Here is a 6,000-nt window from a genome sequence, read left to right on the forward strand (position 1 = left end):
TGTTAAAGCCATCTTATACTTGACATTAGCAGTGGCTATGAGCAAAAAAAACTCATAGTGGTTGGCAGTTCAGATGAATATCTTGGAAGCTTAGTTGAACTTTTTCGGCCATACAAGGGGATGGATCACTACAGAGCCCAGTCTCGTGGCTTTTCTTATCCCAGTGCCAGTTGGTTTTAGGTGGTTTCTCAATACAAAATATAATGGTCTCAGTTATTGTCACTGAACATAAGTAATTTTTCCATGTTTAACAACTTTAAAATAGGTCAGCTATTCTTTAGCTTTTCTTCTCCATCCAGGATCTGTTTGCTGGAGGTCTTTTCTCCTTTTCCTTCCATGCATGTTGCCATGGAGACACAGCAATGACTGTTTCCCATTTCTCTCACTCTCAGTGTGAAAGGGTGATTTGAACAGTTGCTCTGAGCCCGTTCTTTTACTTCTAGAGATAGACCTGCAGACCAGTATGCACAGATTTATAGTAATGGGTACAGTATAAGAACCTAAATAGACTATTACATGTAACACTACTTGTTCTCTTGCATCATGAGTCAGGCTCCTCCATGACCAGATATATTGATTAAATACATTGAGGGCATGTTTACTACAAATTATTCACTAAACCAAGATAAGTCGTCCTTCTGTCACTGAACCTCAGAAATGGATGATTTGATATAAATGAGGTCTCTGAACTAGCAACAGGAATAAGCAGACTGGTTTTGAAATATAACATTTGTCCTCTGTAAAAAGTCTTTACCTAGAGCTGAACCTGAATCTTTTGTTGTTGCTTTTTTCCCTAATACGTTCAGTTAGCTTTCTCTCTTTACCCTTAATATTTTTCTCCTCAAATGGTCCTAATTACAATCTGGAAGTCTGTCTAATGAAGTGCCTTACAGAAGACCATGCTCTAAGCTGGCCTGAAGGGAGGCAGGTAATACTGGAAAACTCTCAGTGTAAGGTCTGATCACAAGACATCCAAACTAATTTAACATTCTCAGATGGTTTATAGCTTACACAATCCTCCCTCTGTTTGTTATATTTGCAGCTAGGGTTTTGCATCAGGTTCCTCTCATTTAGACCATTTCAGAAGAGAAGCAAGGTCAAAAAAATCTTTTGACAGGCATAAGTACTCTGCAGTAGTAAGCTGGATATCTTAGTGGCTTGGCAATGAGATACAAAGATCCTCACTTCTTCGTTCTTATTCATTTTTATGTATATCTGCTTGATATATGATCAGAAGTTATGATAAAGTGCATCTATGTCAATGAGTCGATGATCTCAGTCCAGCCACCTATTCTTATGATCATATAGAAAAATCCACTGTAATTGGAGCTGCTAACAAACAACAGGGAAGTCAGATGCTGTGAAAAACTGCAGTGGAAGGAGAGAACGAAAACAGATAGCATAGTCATTTTCAGTGGTGGTGTCCCTTCAGAAATAGTGGCACTTCTGTTTGTATTCCAGCTCCTAATTATGTATTTGTCCTCTCAATTCTTGCCAATGAAAAATATAATTATTTGCCCTGCTCCACTGTGCAAACATTCATTAAAGTTCTGAGGCACCTTTGGAATTTATGCTGTGTTGGGTTTATGGGTAAGGGACTTGGAGGCAGAGCAAGGGTTAAATTTGCAGACTGTCAGCATCTGAAATCCCCTTGAATTTTGTATGATCCCATTTATTCCATCAACCAAGGACTTGAAACAGCTTTTTAGCATTCTGTAAGTACTAGCTGTCTCTCTCAAGCACACTTAGACAATGGGCAAAAAAAATGCATAACTTACATGACAATGACATACTATGCATTACATTACTGATTATTTGAGGGGATATGAACTAGCCAAAGTACTCAGTGAAAAATCCAAAGAAATGAAAAGATTTAGCTTTTCTAGTGCATAATCCAAGTGTTTCCAAATATTTATTTACTGCATGTGACAAATTGCAAATTAGATGATAGGGAGATGTACCAGTGCTAGCATATTTTTAAAAAGTTTAAGTTACAAAACACCTTAAGCAGAGTGAGATATCAGCATTCAGCCCATTCACAACCTTTTTCAAATCTACTATACGTAAATGGAAAAAGAAAAAAATGGCAATAATAAGGAAAGATTGGAAGAGTTGATGGAGTTGTAAAGAAAAGTCATATTTAAATCTAGTATTTGTCATATGCATGAAATCCTCAACAGACAAATATAAGAAAAATCATTACCTATGGATTGGACTCAAATCTCACCTAGCACACTATCCTATCCCTAAACTAGCCAGTATCAAACACTTCAAGGAAAGAATGAAGACAAAACATTGTAGACAATTTTGAAATAATCCACCATATGAGGGGGGGGGGTACCTTTCCCCATTCCAGGAAGATTAGGTGCCTTCTAAAATATTTTATCCATTTAACCTATTAAATTCTGGGCAACATAATGACAGGTGCATGTTGACTGACAGTTACTAAATGCAGTGCTTTAGCTATGAAACATTAGACATAGTAACTAAAGCTGGGATTGTCCGTGGAGCCCATGAGAAACAGGTGTCCAAATCCTGTTGAATGTCAGTGTGATATGGGTACCTAAACTACCTTCAGCTTTATTTAAAAGCTCATCTACAGGTTTTGTAAGGACCTACCAAACAGTCTTTAGCAGGATCAATGCCTAATTTGCCTTTCATTTTTAACCCCCCTTGAAACATTTTTATTGTAAGTAGCTGAAATTTCACATGGGATTTGAATGAGAAAAATATTTCAATTAAAACACAGTGAAATATTTTGCCTGTGTCACTTTTCTCTAAGAAATTTTTGAGTTGAAAAATTCATGAGAATTGACCGCTTTCCACAACCTGTTTGAGTATTAATGAACCAGTTTTCCAACCACCATTTATCACCTCCTAAAAACTTTCACTGGAAAATTCCCAACCATCTCTAATTACAAATTATACTAAATCACTGCAGGATGATATTTTAAAACATAAAGATTATTGTAATTGGGTGAATTGAAAATCGTACATTTTGAATAATAAAGGCTATTGTGTATGCAATTGTGTAGAGGCTTCACTCACTAGTGGATCTCACCATGGCATGGACTTTTTCTGTCTTTATTTCCCCTTGCAGGCAGTTATTTGGGCTTTCTTTTAATACAGTTCTCTTCTCTAGGGCTACATCTACACTGCAGCGATCCTTTGAAAGAAGTTCTTCTGGAAGAGATCTCCCAAAAGTTTTTTTTTTTTTTTCCAAAGATCACGTCCACACACAAAAAAAAGCAGATCAAAAGATCGATCCACTCTTTTGATAAAAAGCATGCACACGGCCCCAGCTCATTTGAAAGAATGGGCCAGGGATCAAAAAATCTGGTGCCATGAGAACTGCCTTTTCAAAAGAGGGGCCTGCATAGCATCTACATATACTTTTTTTCTGAAAGACTCTTGTGGAAAAAGGCACTCTTGATCATCTGGGAGAGGGAGAGGGATGCCGGAAAAAGGGCTGTGTCCTTTCAATTTCAGGTTAAAATAGTGCATTGTGTGTAGATGTGCTGCATTTTTTTTTCTTTTTTAAAGAAAGGCCTGGTTTTCCAAGAAAAAGCTTGCTAGTGTAGATGCAGCCAAGCTGGTTAAATCCTCCCCCTTCCAATGATCCCTTTGGCTGCACTGAGGCTCCTAAATCAATTTGGAATTATAGGACTGGGTGAAAAATGTTTTCAAATGTAGGCCTTGGTGACAAGGTAGCAGGCCTTTAGCTTCAATCTTGCCTCTATTTCTGAAGCTTACATTGCCCTGCTTGCAAGGCCTGGTAGGAAAACAGGCCCACGATCTCTGCTGGGTTCCAGCCCAAAGCCATTGTAATAAGTAACTAGCACCTAGTTCTTATGACCTTTTGCTCTATATGGGCATCTGGCATAGAGCTGCACTCTCCAATCCTGTCTCTCTGGATTTCCATCTCTCCATATAGCTTTTCCCAATTTGTTTATTGCTGAGGAGTTCTCTTAGCTCTGAATATCTCTGGCAACTGCTGGAACTGATTCCCCCAGTACCCTTTCTCTTCAGGGCCAGTTCCAGGGTATCTATTCCTTACTACTGCTTTCCTCTCTCAGTCCTTCAATCCTTTCACCAAAGCTAGTTCTTCTAAAATGGGGCTAATCCTTAATTACCCATTTCTTATTCAAGTGCTAACTGGGCTCACATTAATCCTGCCATAAAGATTCTATTTACCCCATCACAAAAGTATTTTAAAAGTGTTTACTTAAGTTGGCTGTTTTACTAGCAGCAGCAAAGGGTCACAGGTAATTATGTTGTCTAGTGCAGGGAATATATTTAACAGAAGTATACTATGGATATGTACAGTCAGTTTTTCAACCTGGTCAAACCCTGCGTGCATTAGAAAAAGATAAAACTGATTTTAGATGCTCAGAGGAGGGTACCTATACTACCCTTAATCTTCAGCTCCTCCCGTAAGCATCATCTCCACCATCACATTTGCTTCAAAATGGTCCTACTACTCTTCCAAAACCCAAGTGGCCTCCTGCTACCACTTATGAATCTAATATTAAAATTTGTGGCAAGGTCAGCTTCACTCCTGGGCGCAGACCTCGGCTTAGTCCACAGTGGGTCTCAGGCTTCAGTCCCCTTTCTCAAAGGGCAGTAGATAGGAGCCCCTCTGGTTTGGTCAGGCTAAGTACCCAGTCCCCACAGCCTTTGGCTGAACCGTAAGGTTTTCAGGGGCAGTGAGCCCCAAACACTCCCTGTGGGAGCTGCTCACCTCCCCTGCTGTCTTGGGTGCCACTGTTATTTTCCTGCACCACACTAACACTCTCTACTCCTCTCTAACTTCTTCTCCCAGTTACCACCCCCGCCCCCTTCTGGGGGAAGGCTTTTAAAAGACCCATGGAATCCTTAAGTGAAACCAGCTGGCCCTAATTTACAGCATCCTCTTTCTCTGCTGCTCCTACTCTGCTGGATTGCCAGGGCTGTTTCTGCTTTCTGAAGCACATTTCCCTTTGTAAGTTACTCCACTGGCCTCATACTGTCACAACTTGCACTCCTACCTGCTTGTCGTGCTCCCACAGTCTTGGGCTCTTTCCTTCCCTTCCCTTCCCTTTCATTCTTCACAGATGGGAGAGGTCACAGTTCCACTTGCATGCCTTATGGACTCTCTCCTTCTGAACTACCTCTATTTAAATATTAACTGAAAACCATCCTTGTCCCTTTAGTCTTTAGTTGACTCCCTACACAGAAATCACTTATGAAGGTCACTATAAGAAAATTAATGGCTGTCATTTATTATAAGTACCTTTGTAATGGGTTTCTGTAGTTTCCATTTGATATATGATCTCTAAATAATTGAGAAAAGATTGTCCATTTAATGGGATTCTGCTTTACACAACTCTCAGGAAAAAACCAAAATCAAAAATGAAACTTGTTGCCAATACCCCAGAATTTCATAACACAGAACCATTGCACAGGCCAACTCAAATGCAAAAATTGTTTTTACAAGAGAACTCAAGATTCTGTAATGCATAGTGGCATACATCTGTTTTATTCATTTGCACAAGGGACAGTTTGATGAATTATAAATCTGTTGTCTCAGATGCTGCATGCTAGAAATCATTTAGTGACTTCTAATAGACTGTAAAAAGCAAAAAAGAATTAGCAGGCCACCTCCCTGCTCTACTGGAAACGCACAGATAAGACTAAGGTCAGGGTTTTGCTCCTTGAGCTGGAAAGAGCTAGCTGTGATCTGGAAATAACAGTTGTAGCCCTTGAGAGAACAAAGTGCAACAAGTCTCTCTGAGAAGCAGCATTTACTAGTGCTGTTTTATAAAAAAAATCTGTCCTTAAGAGTCCTTAGGTGAGTTTAAAAAAAAATAATTTAATTAAAAAAGCACTTCCTGCCTCCAGCTGACTTACAGAAAGACCCAAACAGTAACCTCAGCCAGCAATAAAATGATAGTGGAGGAGCGACACAAACTCTGGTACTTGGAGATTCTTGTCCACAAAAGTCTTTTGGATGCAAGAAGC

At 39.5% G+C, this 6,000-nt stretch overlaps 1 protein-coding gene across 1 annotated transcript in view; it reads right to left on the reverse strand.

The window, feature by feature from the left end:
* The window catches only part of LUZP2 (leucine zipper protein 2), a 462,473-nt gene extending 457,425 nt beyond the window's left edge, over positions 1-5,048 (reverse strand). The window contains exon 1 of the mRNA XM_074999009.1: positions 5,028-5,048. The gene's annotated coding sequence lies outside the window, so the exon portion shown is untranslated. The remainder of the gene's footprint in view (positions 1-5,027) is intronic.
* Between the last annotated feature and the right edge of the window lie 952 nt (positions 5,049-6,000).

Source organism: Carettochelys insculpta, chromosome 6, assembly GCF_033958435.1.
Source record: "Carettochelys insculpta isolate YL-2023 chromosome 6, ASM3395843v1, whole genome shotgun sequence".
NCBI classification, from domain to species: Eukaryota; Metazoa; Chordata; order Testudines; family Carettochelyidae; genus Carettochelys; species Carettochelys insculpta.